The sequence below is a fragment of the Leptodactylus fuscus genome, chromosome 11, assembly GCF_031893055.1.
Source record: "Leptodactylus fuscus isolate aLepFus1 chromosome 11, aLepFus1.hap2, whole genome shotgun sequence".
Classification (NCBI taxonomy): Eukaryota; Metazoa; Chordata; class Amphibia; order Anura; family Leptodactylidae; genus Leptodactylus; species Leptodactylus fuscus.
In genome coordinates this window covers 2161992-2184543 of record NC_134275.1, presented here as the reverse complement: position 1 = coordinate 2184543, position 22552 = coordinate 2161992, and the positions used below count along the sequence as shown (strand labels likewise).

The window sequence follows — 22552 nt, the reverse complement described above, 5'->3', positions numbered from 1 at the left end:
TTTGCTTCTTCCTAACTTAAAAGAAGTAAAACGGGGACAGCTGTTGTGGACTAACTCGTGGTTAGAGGATCAGGCTGCAAACTGTGGTTTGTTTGCAGTATGTGACCATGACACACAGTCACATGAGATACATGGGTGTGAGATCAGATGAAGTCTATATAAAAGGGTTATCTTTAGTTAAATAAGACAGCTATTTTGCAACAATTTAGAATGTATTTAAAACTAAAGCTTGGAGGAAAAAATACAAGTCTCTGTGTTAGCCAATATAAATGGTTCATTCTCTCCTTATTTATCTCCTCTTACGCTGCCTTGTAAATGGATATTCACTCTGAAATCTCTGCTGTGGCAGAAAGGACTGCGGTTCACAGAGGTATTAGATTACATAGAAGATTATGGAGACAGAGACTGCTGCAGATAATAGTAAGCTTTGTATCTCACTCCAAGTGCTTTATTCACATCAATATAGGTCAGTTCTTCCTTATGATAGCCTATATTATCCAGTTGATGAGTCCTATGAGTGAAAGAGAGCGATAGTTATGGAGTGTGCCCTGTCTATAGTAGACATCATAGCATAGAGATAAAGCCTGCTAGAAATGCAGGATGAAAATCAGATAATGTCCAGGAATAGTTTTATACACACATTATACATAGTCCAGACCACCTGTCAAAATCCAGAATAACCCCCTTTGGCAGAGCGGACCGCTGCGAGACCTGCAGGATGAGAGGGGATGTTGTGATGATGTCACTGGGATGTTGTGATGATGTCACTGGGATGTTGAGCCGACTCCAGTGCCGTGGCCAGCTGCGCTAGGTTACGCGGTTGAGCCTCCATGGCACGAACAACCTGATCGAGGTGGTCCCACAGATTCTCGATTGGGCTCAAGTCCGGGGAATTTGCTGGCCAAGGGAGTACGGTAAACTCATCCTGGTGCTCCTCGAACCACGCACGTACGCTGCGAGCTTTATGACACGTTGCGTTGTTGATCTGTTCTTACGCGGCGTCGTAAACCTAATTTCGACATAAGTCAGAAACATACCATATGACGTGTACGAACGGATCAACGTGATTTAGTGTGCAGCGGCTCGGAACCGAGGAAGACTGTATCATATACAGTACAGTACAGTATAGTCTTCCTCGGTTCAGAGTCGCTGCACACTAAATCGCGTACTGTACAGGGAGAGCTGGCAGCTTGCATTTATGCGGGAGCTTACTGTTTCTCATAGGAATGCATTGGCCAGCATTGATTGGCCAGTGTAAAGCATTCGGCCAATCAACGCTGGCCAGGAGGCGGAGTCTAATATCGGACCACAATGGAGACTGCAGTGGTCCGATATTATACTCCGCCTCCTCACAGACGAGCCTCTGGCAGAACCAGCATTGATTGGCCGAATGCTGTACACTGGCCAATCAACGCTGGTCAATGTATTCCTATGAGAAAAAGTAAGCTCCCTCGTAACAGTAAGCTGCCAGCTCTTCCTATGAACAAGGACAAGCCTGCTGCAGAACCAGCATTGATTTGCCGCAGGCTCATCCTTGCTAGTCAGGAGTGCTGGCAGCTTTCTGTTACGAGGGAGCTTTACTTTTTAGCTCATCTCTAGTCGTAACCACGAAACGTTGTAACCTGAAACCATCGTAACCCAAGGACTACCTGTACTATATTTTTTCTGAACTGTGCACATAAATTGTAAAACGCTCCCATCTTCTGCAGGTGCACGGATAGCCTCAGCACCAAGCGACTGTAAATCCTTCTTTCTGTTACTATGACTACTTATATTGGCACTTTTGGCAATACAAAGTCAACAGGTGTGATGAGGGATAAACAGGGTTCGAAGCCAAATTTTATTTGCTGGCAAACATGAATGTCATTTTACTATAAGGTTATAATTAGCAGAGCTGCACTGGCGGCTTCCATAAAGGCATTGTACACTGGCAGGAGAATTGAAAAGCAAGGTGTGTGCAGGGTTTTTCTTCTAAAAAAATGCATGCCGCGAAAACAGATGGTATGAAAAAATTCAACTAAACTAAACGACTTCCTGTACAAAGTAAACAGCCGGAAAGTTACAGGAAAAAACTTTATAAAAATAATAAAATATGCAAAATCTTAAAAAGTAAACAAAAGAAAGTTTCAAATAGACAAAAAGCTATATACAAATAGACAGTGATGCTATATACAAATAGACAGTGATGCTATATACAAATAAGGTTAAGGGGATATTGTCACTCCTTGGGGAGAGACCACCATATAGGTGTGTGGAGACTTATTAAGCCTTTAGCACTCCACTTCGCAAAGGACCATGGGAAGAATATGCAAATCTGTCTTCCATGATTTAATTAGGAAGTCAGCTGCTGCCTCAGTGTTGCAAACCAATAGAGGGCGCTCACTGGAATGTGCAAGCCTGTCTTCCCTGATGTAGTTAGGAAGACAGAATTCCAGTGAAATAACCCAATAAAGGCTGCTCCCTTTAGCATCATGCTCGACCTTCCAAGAGGCCTTTGTTTTGCAATGATGCTGGGATTATTACCAGGTATAGTCTCTCAATCGAGTTGAGATTGAGAGACTATACCTGGTAATAATCCCAGCATCATTGCAAAACAAAGGCCTCTTGGAAGGTCGAGCATGATGCTAAAGGGAGCAGCCTTTATTGGGTTATTTCACTGGAATTCTGTCTTCCTAACTACATCAGGGAAGATAGGCTTGCACATTCCAGTGAGCGCCCTCTATTGGTTTGCAACACTGAGGCAGCAGCTGACTTCCTAATTACATCATGGAAGACAGATTTGCATATTCTTCCCATGGTCTCTATATACAAATAGACAGTGACGCTATATATAAATAGACAGTGACGCTATATACAAACAGACAGTGACGCTATATACAACTAGATTTCATTTCTATTGTTCTGTATAAATCCTTAATACTCAGCTCTAACTTGCTATGAAGTCATTTTGGGCATCTACTAAAATCATCACTCAAAGGGATAATATACCGTACCGTGCAAAATTTTTAGGCATGTGTGGGAAAAATGCTTTAAAATAACAATGCTTTCAAAGAAGCAGTAACAGGTTTTTTTTTTTTTTTTCTATGAATTAATCAAATTAAGTCAATGATTAAAACAGAAACATATCACCGTCTGGTTTGACTGCCACCAATAATAATATGGACCCATAACTCTGATCTTAGTATCATCGTGTCTGTCTTGGATTACACGCTGAGACGCATTTGAGTAAGTGGGTGAACCTGGGCAGGAATCTGATCAGGCCGAGACAGGGAAGCTTGGGCCCGTCAAAAACTCTTATGAGTGATAACAGGTTATTATTATTATTATTATTATTATTATTATTATTATTACTATTACTATTATTATTATTATTATTATTATTTACATATGCTTTGGAAATTACATGTATCATTTCTAACAGAAAATTAATGTTGGTAGAAAATACAGCTATCGAAAAAAAACAATGAATTTGTCACATTTGTGCAGGCGCTATTGAACCTCTCTTCTGACAAAGTCAATACTGATTTGTGCGGTGAGCATGGAGACTGACAGGTTGTTAGCATTGGTAAACCTTATAATGATCCCGGGTAATTGCATTAGGAGAGTTGCTGAAATCCTCTGCTAATCTCCACTGTGGGCTGAGCATGTGTAAACTGGCCCACTCACCCCTAAAGGGAATACCTCCGAAATGACAGAGTAATTCCAATTGAGTCGCTATGTCACTTAATAATTAGTCTTCGTTGGGATCTTTCCATGAAGGCGCCATTGGAGAGATCCGCAGCTCTGGATAAAGAAGGTCTTTGCTATTACCATCACAAATAAGGCAAAACACACAAACCTTGTTTAGGCAAAATTGAAATTTACTGAAGTTATTACAATAATTACAATAGATGATGTGCATTTTATTTCATTATTGTGCATTTACTTTATGGATCATAATAATATACTGTGAAAAAATATTAAGGCTTTTCATAAAAAAGTATATATATTCTGCGAGTCAAGACTTATTTATTTTTACATCATCGGAGCTATGTGAGGGCTTATCTTTTGTGGGGATCAGCTGTCATCTCCATTTAAAACCATGATAGCATTGATTTTTTTTCTTACACAATTTTTACATAATTTTTGTCAATAAAAAGCAGCAATTTGTTTTTTTTTTCTTTCTTTTTTTTTACAGTGTTCAAAATATGACACCAAGACCACAGGTTGTAATAGTACGGCGCAGCAATGCTATGAAGCTATACCCGCAGCATTATTTTGTGCTCTCTACTGTGTTACACTGTTGAGGGCCAGGATCATCAAGATATTCCAACGCCGGTGGTTTAACTCCCTAGATGCCAGGATCAATAGCAATCACGGCAACCAGGGGTTCTGGGGACAAGATCGTACCCACCATCCCCTATGTCATTCTTGGATCCACCACAGTAAGGCTGAGGTTCCACGTTGCGGAAATGCAGGTTTTTTTGTTGCAGTTTTTTGATCCAAAGCCAAGAATGGCTACAAGAAGAATGGAAGATATGTATAAATTACTTATATTTTTTCCCTTCTGCTCAATCCACTCTTGGCTTTGGCTAAAAAAAAAATGCAAACAAAATCTTCAACAAAAAAAGCTGTGTTTCCGCAACGTGGGACCTCAGCCTAAGACGCCACAGCATCCTGGCTGCCTATGCATAGTTCCCATAGAAACTATTGTGCGATGTTCTGCAATACTATGTATTTCAAGACATTGCACTGGGAATCTAAGATCCCAACTTCAGGTCCCCTTGTGGGAGCCATTCATAGCAAACATTGGTACCAATAGAAAATACAGCCTGTCCCACAAATTAAGAGAGCCCTAACATATCTCCATCAACCACACAGTAAAAAAGTTATAGGCATCAGAATATGGTGACCCTAGGAAAATTTTTCATTTTAAAAAAAGTGACATTTTCTTTGTAAAAGCGGTAAAACGGAATAAAATCCAATATAAATCTGGTATCCTCATAATTGTAATAACCCGCTGGACAAAGCTGCCATGCCATTTTTATCGCTGAGTGAACGCTGTAAAAACAAAACTCAAAAAATAATGATAGGATTGTATGTTATTGCACATGAAAAAAAAAAAAAAACATAAAGAAAAGGTAATTAAAATATTATATGTACCCCAAAATGGTGGAACGTGAAAGTACAAGTCATCCCGCAAAGAATAACCCCTCACATAGCTATGTCAACTATGTTCTGAATTTTGGATGACGGGAGGGAAAATATGAAAAAAGTCGTACAAACTGCCCTGCGTCCTTAAGGGGTTAATCAAAACAAGTAATCAATTAGGTAAAAAAAACAATAAAAGGTTTGTCATAAAGGAGACACAAAAATAACAAGTCTTTCATTGCTATTATAAATGTAATACAATACTATAAACCAGTATCGGCGCGCTTTCCTCTAACATCTTAAAAACTTTGTTGTTTTTATAGTTTCTAGTTATAGTTGCTATTGTTACACAATAATAGACCCCACTGAGTTCAGTTGAAGATTTTGGGGGTTCCAGTATTTTTGACAGCAAGAATATCAACACCGACTGTATCACCGACTGTATCACCGACTGTATCACTGACTGTATTACAGACTGTATCACCGACTGTATCACCGACTGTATTACAGACTGTATCACCGACTGTATCACCGACTGTATCACCGACTGTATTACCGACTGTATCACTGACTCTATTACTTTGTTACTCATCACAAGTATGAATAGAGTCACGAGTGAGTGTACAGTACAATAGATCATTTTTTTCTTCGGATCTTTCATTTTTTTTGTGCTTTTATACAGTGTGGGCCAGTGGATAATTCACAATGCTATATTTATGATCATTTACTAAAATGACTTCTATTTTGACTTTTGTTATGGAATCATAAAAGAATAATAGGAGTAAAAATATTCAAATATGCCTGTTCTATAACGGCAGGAAAAATGAATGTGTAATTATCAGTAAGTTAAAGGAAAACTTCTCTGGAACAAAACACAATGCTAAAAATTCAATTTGAGCCTTGTCAAGTAAATGCCATGGCCATGGAAACAGCTGCGTCATATTTTAGAAAATCGGAAAACAAGCTGAAAAGAAATCGTACAGAATTTGTATAATAAAAAACACAACATTATTTCCTAACCATTCTCTTCTCCTTTATATTGGTGAGTCATGGCGCTTCGCATTACACCCTTTCCCTTATATCTGTCACTCGCCTCTTACAGTTACCATCAAGAATTTTAATACTAACCACAGTAGCCATGACACTTAGCACAAATTTGGCTTTATAGGCAGAATTTTTGTGCATTTATTTTTTCATAGACATAGATACAAAACTATAAGATACATCAAAATGCATAACTGATAGGAAATACATTACATAACAATAGTATCTCATAGCAAAAGCAAAGGAGATGATAGGAACAAAATAAATAAAAAAACAGGAGTCACACTCCTCACAAACACACTGGGTGTACCGTAATACGAAGTATAAAAGGCTTTATTAGAGATGATGCATTTTGGGGTGTGAATTGCTTACGGATAGCTTCATCAGACTCAGTCTGGCTGCTCATTGGCACGTGTCCCCCTTTATCAGATCTCAGTCTGGTAATACTCGTTTGTATGTGTACCCCTTCATCAGACTCAGTCTGGCTGCTCATTGGCACGTGTCCCCCTTTATCAGATCTCAGTCTGGTAATACTCGTTTGTATGTGTACCCCTTCATCAGACTCAGCCTGGCTGCTCATTGGCACATGTACCCCTTCATTAGATCTCAGTCTGGCTGCTGCGGAATTTCCAAGAGATATGTCGGTCCCAGGAGCGCGGCCATTCTGTGATTTTTTCCCTCACAAGTTCAAAGCACAAACAAAAACAAAAGTGTGATGCTCTAAAAACCCAATGAGAACAATGCAAACATTTGGGCTAGTGGGATGATGTGGGGGTTTGTTAAGAACAGGGGGATAGATTAAAACTGATACACTTTTAAACACACTAGACCAGTTAGCGTAACTTTTGCTCTTATTGACTTTTCTTTATTATTGAATAGAGATTTTTGTAACGTTTGGAAAGATCATCATTGTATTTGGGACTTTTAAATCGATGACCTATCCCTAGGATACATCATCAAGTGCCAGGCCCCCTTAGAGATTCCCTGAGTGCCACTTCTTCATCACAGGCCATGTGACATCACATTCATTGGCCTGATTACAGTTCAGCCCTATTCAAATGAATAGACTAAGCTGCAATACCAAGAGCCGCCACCACACTCATGTATGGTGCTATGTATGGTAAGTGGGTCTGGGTGTAAGACGCTTGCTGATCTTTAAATGGTGGGTTCCTTGGCAGGGGCTTAACTTAAGGGGGTGCTGTTACATCGGGGCCCAGTAGCCTTAGAGGGGCCCATAATCACTGGCATCAGTAATGAGATTGCAGCTTCCATCTGGCCCATAAGCCAAGGAGTCCCACAGATTACCCGAATCACACTAAGGTGAATTAAACTCCTCAGCACTCGTAACCATCACTATCAAGAATTCACTGTAGGGATGCGGTAGGGGGCCCCGAACAAAAGATTGCACCGGGGGCCAAACACTTTAGTTACGTCACTGTTCCACGAGCCCACAAAAGAAGATGATTCTAATTCTAACAATTCACCCTCCATTCATACAAAACATGTGCACGTCTATTATTTAGATGGTAATTACTATCATTATTCCGATATTCTGTTTGGCAATTATTTGCTTCCGGTCAACACAAACAATAATCCAGATATGTAATGAAATAATTCTCATGTATAACTATGTATTTATATACGGAACTTTGTCTTTTGTTACAGTTTGGGATTATCGATTTTAGACCTCGTAGACGTATAGATATTGAAGACTGATCTCTGAGCTTATTCTAAAATGTCACCTAAAATGATAAAATATGATTTCAATTTGCGTTTGAGGTTTTTTGGTTCTGGCAGCTCAGTAATCCATCAGCGAGTATGCAGAAAGATGTTCTTGTTATGCAAAAATGTGGCATATATTTACCCAGAAAGTGACAAGCAAGGTGTTAATTATTCCTGGCAGAGAATAGACTCATCCCATATGTGTGCTTAGTTTATTAGTTCTTTTTTTACTTTCCCTTATTTGTGTCTTCAAATATTACAGCTCAGCTTTTCCATAACTATGACAGATGGAGGCGATAGTGTTGCTTTTTTTGAAGATCAAAGTTGAACCAAGTCCCTTCCAGAGCAAGATATTTACGACAATGTGCTCTATGCAAAAAATAAGACAAAAATTGACTCCTTTATTAAAAAAAAAAAATACCACTTAAAAATATAATGATAAAACCCTTTTATCTCTACGGGTGAGCATCTGAAAGTAGGAAACATGTAATTGTTTTTCTCTGTGTATTCAATTTGTACTTTGATGTACTCAACACATTATTTCCACAGCACAAATTCAGATAATAATACATATAAAAAGCAACAGTGCCTTTGAAATTGTAATAAAAGCTCTTTGCTGTTGATGATGCTTTCTTAATGCCCTTCTCTATTCTGTTAAAGTATATACTGGATTTTGTATATAGACTTTACAGTATGTAGACTATATGGTAAAAGGCACTTACATGTGGTGGAAAGTTGATGTTGAGTATGGGAGTGAGAGCCTGGGAACTCTAACCACAAACCACAATTCAAATAAAGCGACGGCACAATTCAAATGAAGTGAATGGTACAAGTTGCAATATCAGGCACTGCCATTCCTATGGACAAGCTACTGTGCCTATATAAATAATGAAAATAACATGGCATTCACCAGAATCCTCTATCCCTTTTATTCTGCTGACCATTCGGGCTTCAGAAAATCTGATGCCCAACTGATCGAATATAGGCGAATGGTAATCAATGTCATATGTGACATAGGTTTCCATTCTGGTGCACAGGCGTGGATTTGATTTGTGAAGTAGCCATGCCTTGGGCCTATGTTAATACTGACGTATGAAATGCTGGTCTTATTACATATTGCCCATATTGTATAGTATGTTAGATAAAACACCACTATGGTATAGCTTATCACTCTGTAACATAATATCTCAAAGAGCTGCTCATCTGATCACAAACATATCTAAACATGTCCAGGCAATGGAAAAGGTAAAGGACGTGTCTGGGATTCAGCTCTGTCATATAATGTGATTACTCCTTGTACAAAAGTTCATTGTCTCTGTAGCACGCTGATATTAATATATACATTGCCAATAATTGTTCTATACGTTATTGCATCAATATTGATCTGTACATGAACAGATCACCAAGTAGACTGCGGCAACAAAGCAAAAAATTGTAAAATGTTTGTGCTTAGTCCAGTATAATATTAGTGCTGATCTTATGTACAATGTCATGTAACATGAATGCAGTAATTTTTATGTTTTGTTGCTTCCAAGTGATATATCTCCATATATAGACATCTGCTTCTGCCACCATCGGAATCTTTAAAGGAGTTGCCCAAAATTAAATATTAATCTTGCTACTTTGATGAAGAATAGGTCATCTTGTCTTGGACATCTCCATTAAGTAGACAGAATTCCCATAGAGGACATATTCCTTGAGTCCATAATACATTTGTATGATCACATATATTGATACTTGTAGCCACTTTGACATAGTATAATAAGATCAGTTATATGGGATTACTCTGGACATGTCTGTACCATATTCCATTTACTTTGTCCATGTAAGTGTAGTCTATGGTAACTGTAAGCTGTTTAGCTCTATAATCCATACTTGGTAAACACATGAAGAGTCTGTATTTCTAGGCTACCGGATGCTCCATAATTGTAGTATTTTGTACATTGAAGTACATCGGTTGAGCCGATCTTGAGATTTCAGGATCAATTTTACAATCTGATTTCCGATCATTTTCCAGCCGATCCCGATTGCGATTGTGAAATTTGCTCGATCGCCGATCAGGATCCGATCTTTCCAGATCCCGATCACTCAACCCTAATTGTATATTATACATACAGTATGGTTGAGTCAATCTTAAGATTTCAAAATCCGATTTCCGATCATTTTCCACTCAATCGTGATCTGATCTTTCCCAATCCCGATCGCTCAACCCTATTAGGTATGTTCTACGGCCATGGTTGAACACTAATGGGTATTTTACTCTACAGTTATGTTGTTATTTTATTGTGTTGCAAATTATTCTTGGAAGATAAAGAATAATCCTAGTGTTAGAGATGACTAACCCAAGGAGGCTTACATAGTAACAGCACATAATGCCAGGATGTAGCCATATTGGCTGAAATATGCTAGTGAGTTCTTATGAATGGAAAGTTACTCATCGGAACATATGTGATGTGATTGAGAATGTTTCCTATTAATGAAGAGCTTGCATATTTTTTATTGGTATCATTTTCTTAACGTAAACTTCCTAAAGAGATAAACAGCCCATAAATACAAGTACTAAAATGACTCCTTAATAGGGATTTCAAGGATTTAAGGAAATGGTTCACTCCATGTGCCAGAGTATAAGTGACCTCTGTCTGTAGGATGTGTCTCGTATTTCAGCTCAGCCCATTCACTTAAAGAGATTTTCAAAAAATTACCACATTAATAGCCCTCAATATTAGGTCATTGGGATCCCAACTTTGAAGATAGGTATGGATACTGCAGTGATGCAATATCCTAAAAAACAGCTGCTAAATAGATGGCATCCAACAGTATACAATCAGGTGTAAGCAAGAAAGAGGTTGCATTGCTTGCCTTCAAGCAAATGATCGGTGGAGGTGCCGGTGCTTAGACTCTCACCAATTTGATAACAGTGGCTTATCCTAATGATATACTATCAATATTGTAATCTAGAAAAAAGCATGTTAAATAGAAACTGGATACAATTTTAATTGTCCTTTCAGTTGTAAAAAAAAAAACCTGATAACTGTTACAACCACTCCAATATCTCCCAGTATCTATTCTGAAGCCTTGGTGGACTTCATAGTATGTTTGAATCCTAGTCCTATTGGAAGGTTGCCCAAGCTTCAGCTTCCTCTCAAAATACATGAAATTTTCTTCTAGGATTCCTTGATACTTGATTAAATCCAACATGGCCTCCACGCGTTTACGGTTTCTAATGACAGAAGAAGAAGAGCAGCCCCAGAGCGTCACCGAGCCACCGCCATGCCACTGTAGGCAGCATAATGTTTGTCTTCTTCCTTTGATTTGTAAGCCTTATTTACGTGGTTTTGATCACAATTTTTATTGTGTTTTGGGGTGAAAAGAGGTGTAAGTCTAGGAAAGTGGTAATGGCGACCTCCAGTACTTAGTATATGCCTTGCTGTGCAAATGAAACCCCTTTGCCTTCTACCACCAAACCTTGCTGCAGGTCTTTTTAGAGTCATTAAAAGGGGTTTTGGACATCTGTCCCTTGAGGAATATGGTGGAGAGAAAGGAATGTATTCTTCTTTTTTCTTCTTTTTGCTATATCCAGGTACCTTTAACATTAACCTTTGAGGTTGATGTTACTCTTGGTCACTGGAACCCGGTCATTGACTTTGTGTTATTAACTGAGAATAATCTCCCAAAACACATGATCAAAACTAGTCAAAGAACTATGTGGCACCTGGGACCATTTCTGGTACATCTTCTGTTCTGCTCCCAAAACCATGACTATGGTACCACTGGGAACTAGAATAAAAATACAAGATGCATACAACCTGTTGGCCAGAAAAGGTCCGGGGTGCTATATAACTGTAAATAGGATGTAATTTAGCTCCAAGCGGGGAGAGAGGAGTGCCCAAAAGCATCTCTAAAGCTGTGTCTGGCCAGAGGGAATCTCTTGGAGAAATGTGCAGGTCGTGGCTCAGGCGTAGACAGTGATACAGCTTGGCACTCACAGTCTGTATATGACCTGCGTACCACTGCCCCCTCATGGAATCTATTATCTGCCACCTGAGGCAAGATGCTCATCTCACCTCCTGTTTTTCTTCTAGTCTACTACTAGAACTAACATACAATATATTTTCTTAGCGAGCACTCTGTGTTACATGTTTTTTTCAGTTAATTTTAATTACAGAGCAGTAAAATGTTGCATATTCAACAATAATGGCTTTACATTGCATTAGTATAAAATATAACCTCCCATGAGAATCCTAGCTTTTCTATAGCAAAGACGCTGAAAGCAATGTGCTCAAAAACTCAAGCGCTTCATACTGTAATGAAGGCAATAAATTGAAATATACGGCTTCTGTGTGCCTGATTTAACATAGATAAAAAAGAGAAAGATGAACATAGATAAAAGTGAACATGGATACTTTCTATTCATTAACAAGAGCGTATTATTTCTCTATGCATAGCTAGATATGATCTTATAGTCTGTATAATTAGGCAGGAGATATTCTATAGACTAAGTAACTGGTAATATCAGCTTTTATACACCTAATTAAATACTGATATAAATAATAAATAAATTATATAAATAATGTTACAGATAAGGTAGAACATATCACTCTTACTTTTACTATGTATATTCCATAAACAACCCCAATAACTACAAATAGGTAAATCAGTAACCATTCCAGTGTCAATCAGTTCTAATATATGCTGATGACAGTCAGACTTAGCCAATCTATTGTGTTCTTATTAACTCTCATCAGCTAAGACAGCTTTATTTTAGGGCTAGGTAGCTGAAGTACAGGCGTGTCCTTCCTTACCTGTCCTCTTGTCTGGACACATCTAGATACAGTATGTCTATCACAAACTAAAGGGAAGGTATCACAAAATAAACCTTCTTAATCAAAATGATCGTTTACACATTTCGGAAATTTTTATTCTCATGTAATATTGAAAACTATAAAATAATATTTAATATTTTCCACTGTTGGCACAAGAGAAAACGTCGTCTATGTACCGCGTCAGTGCATCACACAGTACACAAATGATCCCCATAGTGTCCTGGTACCATTCCTTACCCATAAAAGGAATGAACCCGGACATAGATGTAAGAAACATAGAATTCCTTAGAACAGGCCCAGGTCTTCCATTGCTCTATGGTCCATTGGTCCATTTCCAAGGATCAAGAGTATTTTAGGTACTTTCAACAGTGAACAAGCATGAGCTGACTAGTTTGTGGCTATGTAGCCCCAAAAGTGGCACACTGTAACATATTATGTGTTCAATGACAACTTTCCATAGCCATCATTCATTTTTCAGATACTTTTGTGCTACATTAGTCCTGCTGTGGGATCAGAGTGGTTACTCTTTGCTCCTGATACACGTTGATCAATCTTGGGTGCCCATAACCCTGATTATTGTTGGATCACTTTTTATAGCTACCGTGTTTCTGCGAAAATAAAACCTACCCTGAAAGTAAGCCTTAGCCTGATTTTTCAGAATTTTTGGAGTAAGTTTGAAATATAAGCCCTTCTCCGAAAATAAATCCTAGTCACAGTTCATTTAAAGGAAAAGTGTCCAGGCAGCTATACATGTAAAAAAAAAGTAAATAGAATACAGTAGAACTGATACAATAGACCCTTCATCAAGAAAAGCAGACACCCCCAAAAGAATTGTACACCCAAAAGAAAGCAGACACCCCCAAAAGAATCAGACATTATCTTTAAGTGATTGACTACTGCTCGTGGTTGACTTTAAGGGGTTGACTACTGTTGGGCTCTCACACACAGATCACATAGTCCTCCTGGCATCACTCCATTGTGGATATGTCCAGTCTCCAGGGACAGCCAAATGCTACACTTGGCGGCAGTGGAACGCTGACACAATGGCAAGAGATCCCGACAGGGACAAGTCTTTACAAGTATGGACCGGGATAGAGGACCGCGCTTCACCAGATTGCAAGACAACCTTCTTTAAGTCTTTGACAGCAGTAACACAGATATGTGTGTCATTGCCCATCCACCATTGGCACTTGCAGACTCTAATTGTTTGGGGTCTAAGGGGTTCTGGTGAGTGGATTGTCGTTCATGGAAAAAATAACACATCCCCTGAAAATAAGCCCTAAACCATCTTTTGTAGCAAGAAATAATATAAGACTCTATCTTATTTTTAGAGAAACATGGTATCAACCCTTGTATTCCAGGAACACCTCACCCACCTTCCATTCTAAAGATAGTCTGACCCAGTTGTCTAGTGATTCCAATTTGGTTCTCGTCTCAGTCACTCAGATCCTTATGCTTGTCGAATTTTCCAGCACACCAATATTAAGTAGTCTCTGACTAATATATCCCACCCCGAGGTATTCATATCACCTGTCAGTGGTTTTAATGTTATGGCTGATCGGCATATGCTCCGAGCTAAAATTATCTGCCATTTATGTCATTATCAGTGTTTATAGAGGAATTAAAATAGAATGTAGTGGTGTAAGACGGGTTACTAGGCAACAGCCAGTCAGTTCTTCCGAAGACAGAGTGACTATCTAGCTGTCTCAGCAGGTAGCCCTGGAAATCCAGAGGGACAAAGTTTGGTCTTTAAAAACTGTGTATGCCGTATATTCATAGATGTCCACGGCTCCATACGACTTGGCTGTAGGACACCACTAGCAGCACACCCCTTATACATATACACCGTCTTATACTGTGTTCAGTAATAGAATTACGATTGATATCTTCTTTGTGGTATTTGGCTCTGGATTGGTCATGGTCTTGTTTATAATTTTTTGTTGAGTTTTTAGTGGTGGATGTCCATTGGCCTGTTGGGCATTTTCAAGGCAGATTATCACAACACACAGGGCAATGGTTTAATGGCACATTTAGTTCTGATATGGAATCCCTGCAGGTAACATTTTACAGAGCAGCAGAACATTGATAGTTACTAAATTATTTAATGTAATCTGTAAGTTATTCACTCATTTATTAGTTCTTTCTATGCTTAAGAACTTGTCACGTCATGGAGTGACCCTATCAGTGACGTGCAGAACACATGGGATTACTGTGAAAGGGCTTCAGCAGTATTTAATTGTGCTTTGGAACTTTGCCATGTTTCTATGCTAATTGATTGCTAGACCTGATGTGACTTTAAAGGGGTTGTCCCATATCAAGGACCCTACCTGTACTGGTAGCTTATGTAAATTGAAGACTTTTCCTAAATATATTACTTTAGAAATGCTGCTTTGTTTACCTGCTATGTGAACATATTCCCATTGTGTACACAGCGTTGCTTTAACCACGGACGTGTAGGACAAGTGACGTCACTTGTCTGCTGGCAGGACAGTTTAGCTAATTGCAGTTTGCTGATAAAGCAGAGTCTGTCAACTCTCTATATAAACACACAGATAACACATTCTGTAAAAGCATCTACATATTATCTGATCTGACACCGTATAGCGCCATTCAGCAAGCTGAGGAGCGTGGGAAGTAATATAGGAAGTAAGAAGAAGAGACTGCAGGCAAAGCTGAAACAGTGAGATGAGAAAGCCCCTTTAAGTTGATTATACCAATGGGACTGGATAAAAATATATATAGTACACCCCTTTGCCTTAGATCATTCAAGTGAGGGGCAAGAGATAAGTCAATCCCTCTCTCCTCGACTGAGGAGACTCAGGAAAGTAGTAGATGTTTAAAGTGACATGGGCTGACCAGCTACAGGCCAGGGCCAGTGTCAGTATCGCAGTCAAGACAGATATGAGTTATTGACTCTGCTAACTTTTTTGGGATCCGTGTGCATAATAGAAACTGTGAAACTGACTAACCCCAGGGGGAATCATCTAAAGGTGATCTAAAGAAGTGAATAAGCATAGCAAATAATGTTACTCACCTCCCCTGGGCTCTCTCACAACTGCCATAGAGCATAGAATTATTATACCATAGGGCCCACATGATCATTGTGGGCCAATCACAGGCCTGAGCTGTCCCTGACATCATTCAGGTGGACAAAGAGGACAAGGAACCAAACTGGGGATGTGAGTAACAATGTTTATTATATTTAATCACCTCCCCTGAGCCTCCGCTAATCTGAATTCATCAGATTGTAATAGTAGTTTTGGTGGCAAACCCCCAAAATTTTGTATTCTTCTAAGCCCCTAAAAAGTTGATGTTTGGTTAAACCTGAAATTGCTAGAAAGTTCAGAATGAGAACAGCGGTCATCCCTATACATGTGGGATTGTTATTGTTATATTTGTGAGGGGCCGTTCTGGGATATTAAACTGTTTAGAGGGCGAGTATGTAACAATAAACTGTGTAGAGGGTCACCATGGGTCATTATACTGTATGAGACTATTTCACTACTGTGTGGAGCGCCATCATGGGACATTATACTGTATGAGACTATCACACTACTTTGGGGGTATATCCTCAGTGTTTTCGCACTTGGGGGTGCTTAACTTGAAAAGGTTGAGAAACTCTGATCTAAACGCTTCAGCTTCATCACAGTCTCCTCCTTAGACGTGCCTCCATTTTTCTGTAACATTGCTGCATCATTCGTAGCCATAAAACTGTTAAGGAATCCTATATTGTTATCAGATCTAGCCAGGTTTTAATACAACTCCTATATGTTACATTCGTGCATTACATTATTCCCTTCTTGCATCATTGAGTATATATATATATATGTTATATAATAAATGCACTTTTAGACTTTCAGTATATATTTTGTAAGATTACAGGGAATTCATTCCATATTGCAGGATCCCCTGACCTTTCCGTAGACAGTGAGTGGTACCGATGTTCCTTGACGGAAGGAACACAATAATAATCCATATCCATATTTGTTTTTTCTCATTCTTGTGTCAAGGAGAATCGTGTTGGAAAACACACATGTACTTGATGGACGTGATCAGATTAGAAAACTTCTTGTGGAGAATGACATTTTTGACTGTTAGGTTCGTCATATGGGATAATTAGGGTCATAAGCTGAAAAGTGTAATGTCAAAGCGATAATCACTTTTGTCACCCCTTCCTTCTTCCTCTTCTTGATCTTTGACCGACATGTCACTAATAATCTGTCCTTGGTCGCTGTTTGTGACACGAGTCTTAGTTCATGTCATATTTAATTTTCTGCTCTATTATATGAAATATCATGCTATCAAGATTCGGAGGTCTTTTTGAAGTCCATGTTTTAAAGGGGTTTTCCCATGAACCTGACCATATTGAAAACGGTAGACAATCGAAAGTTAAACGTTTTTGTTGATATATATAATTAAAAATTGTGCAGAGTTTTAAAGATTTTCTCTAGTAGCCATCTTAGTGGCCACAGCCTTATATATATATATATATATATATATATATATATATATATATATATATATATATATATACTGTGTATATTTTGGGACAGAACGCGCCAGAACTCAGCTCCAGCATAGTTACAAAGTATCTTTTAGTGCCCCGGTATAAATAAAAGTATCTAGCACAGAATGCGGAACATAAAAAGTGACATCCCATAGGCCAGGGCTTGCGTTTTTATGCATCGCATCACAAGTCCCTGCTCATGTCACATGATGTCCCGTACATCATTGAAGATGGCTGACATCTATGGGGAGTGTGCCAGAGCCAGGGACAGGTAAGTAACAGTGTTTGTTATGTTTGCATCCTCCCCTGGGTCTCCGATTATTATACTCTGGGATCTAGAAAGACTCCAGAGTATAATAATTGTTCAGGAGTTTCCCTAGTGGGGCATAATACTGTGCACAGGAGCCACTATTGGGCATTTTACTTTGTGCAAGGGCCACTATGAGGTATACTACTACGGAGGGGGGGGGGGCATTATTCCAGAGCTCCCCTTAAAAATTTAGGGAGATTGTTAGGGAGGAATGGCCCAATGGCCTGGAACAGGTACAGCAACAAAGGGAAATATACAGCATCATAGAGAGTCAGAAGCCACATAGTATGAACCAGAGGCAATCTGATGGCCATGTTTGCTAGGAAAGCATGACAATGGGAACAGACCATTACAACATGTAGTTCAAATGACTTTCTGCCTCGCAACAAATTGTTTCAGTGTAATATCTTATCACAGAAGACAAAAAAGCCAATACATGTTATTCACCCTATAGCCAGTCATGTGAACCCGGATGTTTGCAGCAAGCACTGATGCCAACATGTCCAGCACATGACCTCTAAAGCAAGTGATGCCGTGAGGAAGTAAGTAGATACTGTTAGAGAAGAGTATGGTTGTATTTAACCCTTTACCCCATTCCCTGCTTTCGGCCAAAGGTTTGCACCATTTATAGCTAATCCCGGTATTAATAATATTAATTTCCCTTCTCCCACATGCATTCATGCTTCTAGATTTTCTAATATCAGGATCCATTTCCCTGCAGACCAGACAAAGACATAAATACGCTGCAGTGTGTAGATTCAGTCCTCGAAACACATAAAAAGTAAAGGATTACTTGTATCCAGGGAGTAATTGAAAGGATATAGAGATACGCCAAACATTTCATTTATCTAAAAACTCTCCTCGCCTAAAATCACTATGAGCCGACTTTTGTGGGATTACGGCCCAGCTGTACTTTAGCATGCATATGTATGACTGCCGCGGCAAATATACCACTTGTTGTATAATATTCCTGTTTTTTTGCAGCTAAAGTAGACAATTATCCCTGAAAATGATCAGAGAGTAAATTAGTGCGAGATATTCAAGAATAAACCTTGAGTTGTTAGGGAAAAGCATCTGATTGCTGAAAGTAGGTTTTATTTTGAGAAGACACGGGGGAACATGTTTCTATTAAAATCGGCTCCCTGAAGTTTTTTTTTTTTTTTTTTTGCTATAGGAAAAGCAATTAGTTTGGAGGTAAGCCTCCGGGATCCTTTCTTAAGCATCTGATAGTAAATTTTGTGTTCGTTTTTCAAGATTTGCATTGTGTTGAATCATAAAATAATAACAAGAGTCAATGAGGTGTATGTGTCTTTATCGCTATATCCTGGATGTACAGATGAAGAAAACATTAAAGGGATTTTGTGGGACCTTTAAATTGATGACGTGTCTTTAGGATAAGGCAATAACTCAATATCTGTGGAGTCTGACACCTGAAACTCTCAAAGATCAACTGTTTGACGTTGAAGCAGAACTCCTTGATCACCTGAGACATCACATTCATTGATCACATGGTCTGATCGCAACTCCGTGATTGGGCTGAGCTACAATGTTAAACGCAGCTGCTGAAGAGGCTACAGCGCTCTCATGAACCCTTCAGCCTCTTCAAATAGCTGATCAGCCAACGATCCAGATGTCAAACCCCTGCCAATCTTTAATTGATCTTTAATCCTAAAGGTAAGGAAATGTAATGGACACAGTGTAGCTCCAAGGCATGAATTACACCAGGGAGAGTGTGCACTAAGCAGATGAATGGCCCAGTCCAACTTGAAACAATTATTTGTTAATGAGACTAATAAAGTACCTTATTAATTTTATACACCTGCCACATCTAATCATTTATTGATCCACACCGCAGGGAAAGGAGTTTTTTGATGCAAACTCTATCCTAAGAAAAAACCCTTTAAACTGCGTAAGATTTTTGCAGGCAGAATTTGAACCATCAAAAACCCATTTATTTTTATGAGAGTCAGTAGCAGAAAAAAAAGAAGCATCATAACCCGTCCTCAGGCAGATTCCACCTTACAAACACCTTAGAAATAAATAGGAGGCATAAAAATCACAATGTGGTTTTGATGCACACACCCAACGGCACTAGCTGTTCATGGAAACAGTAAAGAGGAGGAGCAAGAGGGATATTTCAGTTAGAAGGGGATGGTGAAGAAACCTCCAGGCTGATGACGCGGGTGTGCTTGGAACACAGGGGTAAAGCCCCTGAGCCCCCTGAACACTAGTTAGCATACAAATAAAAACTTTTTTGGGGGAAACGGCTGCAAGGATCAAGAAAGAAGAGCTACGCCTAGAACAGTCTTTCTAAAGACTATGTTAAACTTGCAAAAGTGCAAAACACCAATGACAGACTCCCTTTAAGAGTGTTCCACTGTTCCTACAGTTACAAAAAAGCATAAGACAACTGCATTGTGTGTAGATCTGCAGATATTGGAAGTTCTCCTAACTGTGTTTCTGTTCCCTACCAGCCGATGATTCCAAACAACTATATAATTAAAAAGAATGTGCAGTTTGGAGGTGTTGCGACAGATTTCACACTTGTGATTTAATAAGAGGTAGTAGAGTGAGAAGCGCACAAGGTATTGTATAATACTGTGTACAGCACCTTAATCTGCAGCTGTCTGTAAAACATCTCACCTCCCAGAAGACCACGGTTTTGCCTCATTAGTGGTGGTAGAAGAAATTATCACTTCACAGGCCAAAAAATCCTCTATAGCAGTTGAGGTGATTGATGTAACAAGGCTAAAAAATAATGATGAAATGCGCGTTTCAAAAGACAGATTCAAATGGCAGGAACTTCAAAGGCAATTAAATGTGACACAGGAGAAGCCTTGCTGGAATAAAGCCTTTCAAAGAAATGACAGGTTGGAAACATATTGTTTTCATACCGCGGCTTCGCTGCCATGTATTTATTTTTTAAATGTCTGTAATAAATAAAAGACGTCTACAAAGGGAAACTTAAGGCTAACATTTGAAGAAATAGATGACTTTAAGGAGCCATTGAAGAATATGGTCATAAATAATTCACCAAATTCAATGTACTGTAGTTAAACACATCAGTGACACCAAACAGAATGGAGATGAGCATGTGCTAAAATTCGGAGGATATCTATGTTTTATATATAGTACTTGACAACTTTATTTGAACATGTAGGAGGCTCCTTACAAGAAGGGCTGATCTCCTGAATGAGCTTTCAACTCTCCAAGCCCAGATTAATACTTCGGTGTCCAACAGAATAGCAGTCATTGTATATGTGACATGAGCGCTTAAGTATCCAGTCATGTCCTGAAACATTTGTCACCCATGTCACAAAGAGAAGACATTGTGAGGCTCATCTGAAAATTGCCCCATGGTCTCACCTTTCGGATTCATAGCTAAAATGTTATCTAGTATGATATATAGTCACATATTATAAAGTGCTGGCACGGTTTTGGAAATCGCAGCATGTTAATTATTAAGGAGGAGCGAATGCTATTCGAAACTCCAGCTCCATAGGAATGAATGGGAGCGAGGTATTCCAAACTGGAGTTTCGAATAGTATTCGCTCATCTCTATTAATTATATCTATGGAGACACCAGTGGCTTTCCTCTAGATATAATGGTAATAGAAAGTCCGTGGCAGAAAACTCTGTGAACTTCGGGTTCAAAGCACTGCGGGAAGAACCGCAATGCGTTCCCGCCGCGGTTGTTCCCACAGTGCTTTAGTGCAGCGTTTCCAGCCCATGGGGCCTTAGACTTCTTCCCTATTAAATAAAAATACTGGAGCATATTGTCCTAGAACCTTAAGCCATTCCTTTGAACTTACTCTTGGAAATATATGAATATGTTGTTATTATTATTATTATTATTAACATTATTATTAACATTATTATTATTATCATTAATAATAATAATAATAATATGTGGTGCCTTAGCCTAAAGCTGAATGTATATAGGGAGAGTATTAAAAGCTAATAAAACTTTCCAATGACAACTATATCAAGGTTTTGTACATTTGTAGTCATTGACATTGTCTTGGATATCATAAAAGATTGACCACTGTAATTGCTGTCATAGAGAGGAACCCGGCCTTCAGCTTTTCGATACAATACATGTTCATTATTTACTTTATTACCATAATTTTACCCAAGAGACAGAACATCCTAAGGTCTAAGTAAACCAGCAGCTTCTTAAGAACGTCACTGTTGATATTTTAGAACGTGATGATCTTCAACACATCAAACTTATAATCAAAAATTGGAGATGCAGATACTGAGAGTAAAACAAAGAACTATCTATCTTTTATCTGACATTCTATGAACTAAAGTACAGAGTCTAGTGGAAATAACAGTGAGAATTACGTACTAGACATTCTAAATAACAATGACTAGTTGGTGTGGATTACAGCATTCACGTCCTACTCTTACCGAAATCCCGCACAATACATGTTCTGCATTCCATCCACAACAGGTGAAGGACTAGGGTAGAAGACATTGAATTAGAGGCATGAAACATTCTTTATCCCCCACAAGGTTCCCAGACGATAGAAATGTATTTTTCATATTCTCTCTACTCATTTTAAACAAATGACATTTATTAATTTCAGGATATTGAAAAGAATACCTGACTTGACATTGGAATGAATGAAGTTTTTCTGTGGTCAACTTCTACAATCAATTAATACCTTCAACAACGGCCTTTGCTTCTTGTCTATGAGGACCTTGAAGTGGTAAGACGGAGATGTACCTTCATTGTTGTATTTCTAGTATTTTTTTAGATAAGAAAATATTCAGAAATGAAATGCTTCAAAATCTGAAATGTTTATAAAGTCAAGTATCCATATAATAGGGGTTCAGGTATTTGTATGGAGTTGGCCAGTACTTGTAGAAAATTCTTAGTTTTTGATCTTTGTTTTTTCCTTTATGTGTTTATCTTTCTATTTATTCTTTATCAAACAAGTTCTAGGGTAAATTCTATAAAATGGCTGAGTTCACATCTGCATTGGCATCCATCTGGCATTCAGTCTATTT

At 38.7% G+C, this 22552-nt stretch overlaps 1 protein-coding gene across 1 annotated transcript in view; it reads left to right on the top strand.

Moving 5' to 3' along the window:
• Positions 1–22552, top strand: part of TENM1 (teneurin transmembrane protein 1) — a 441834-nt gene that overhangs the window by 31214 nt on the left and 388068 nt on the right. The window contains exon 2 of the mRNA XM_075259290.1: positions 22129–22251. The gene's annotated coding sequence lies outside the window, so the exon portion shown is untranslated. The remainder of the gene's footprint in view (positions 1–22128; positions 22252–22552) is intronic.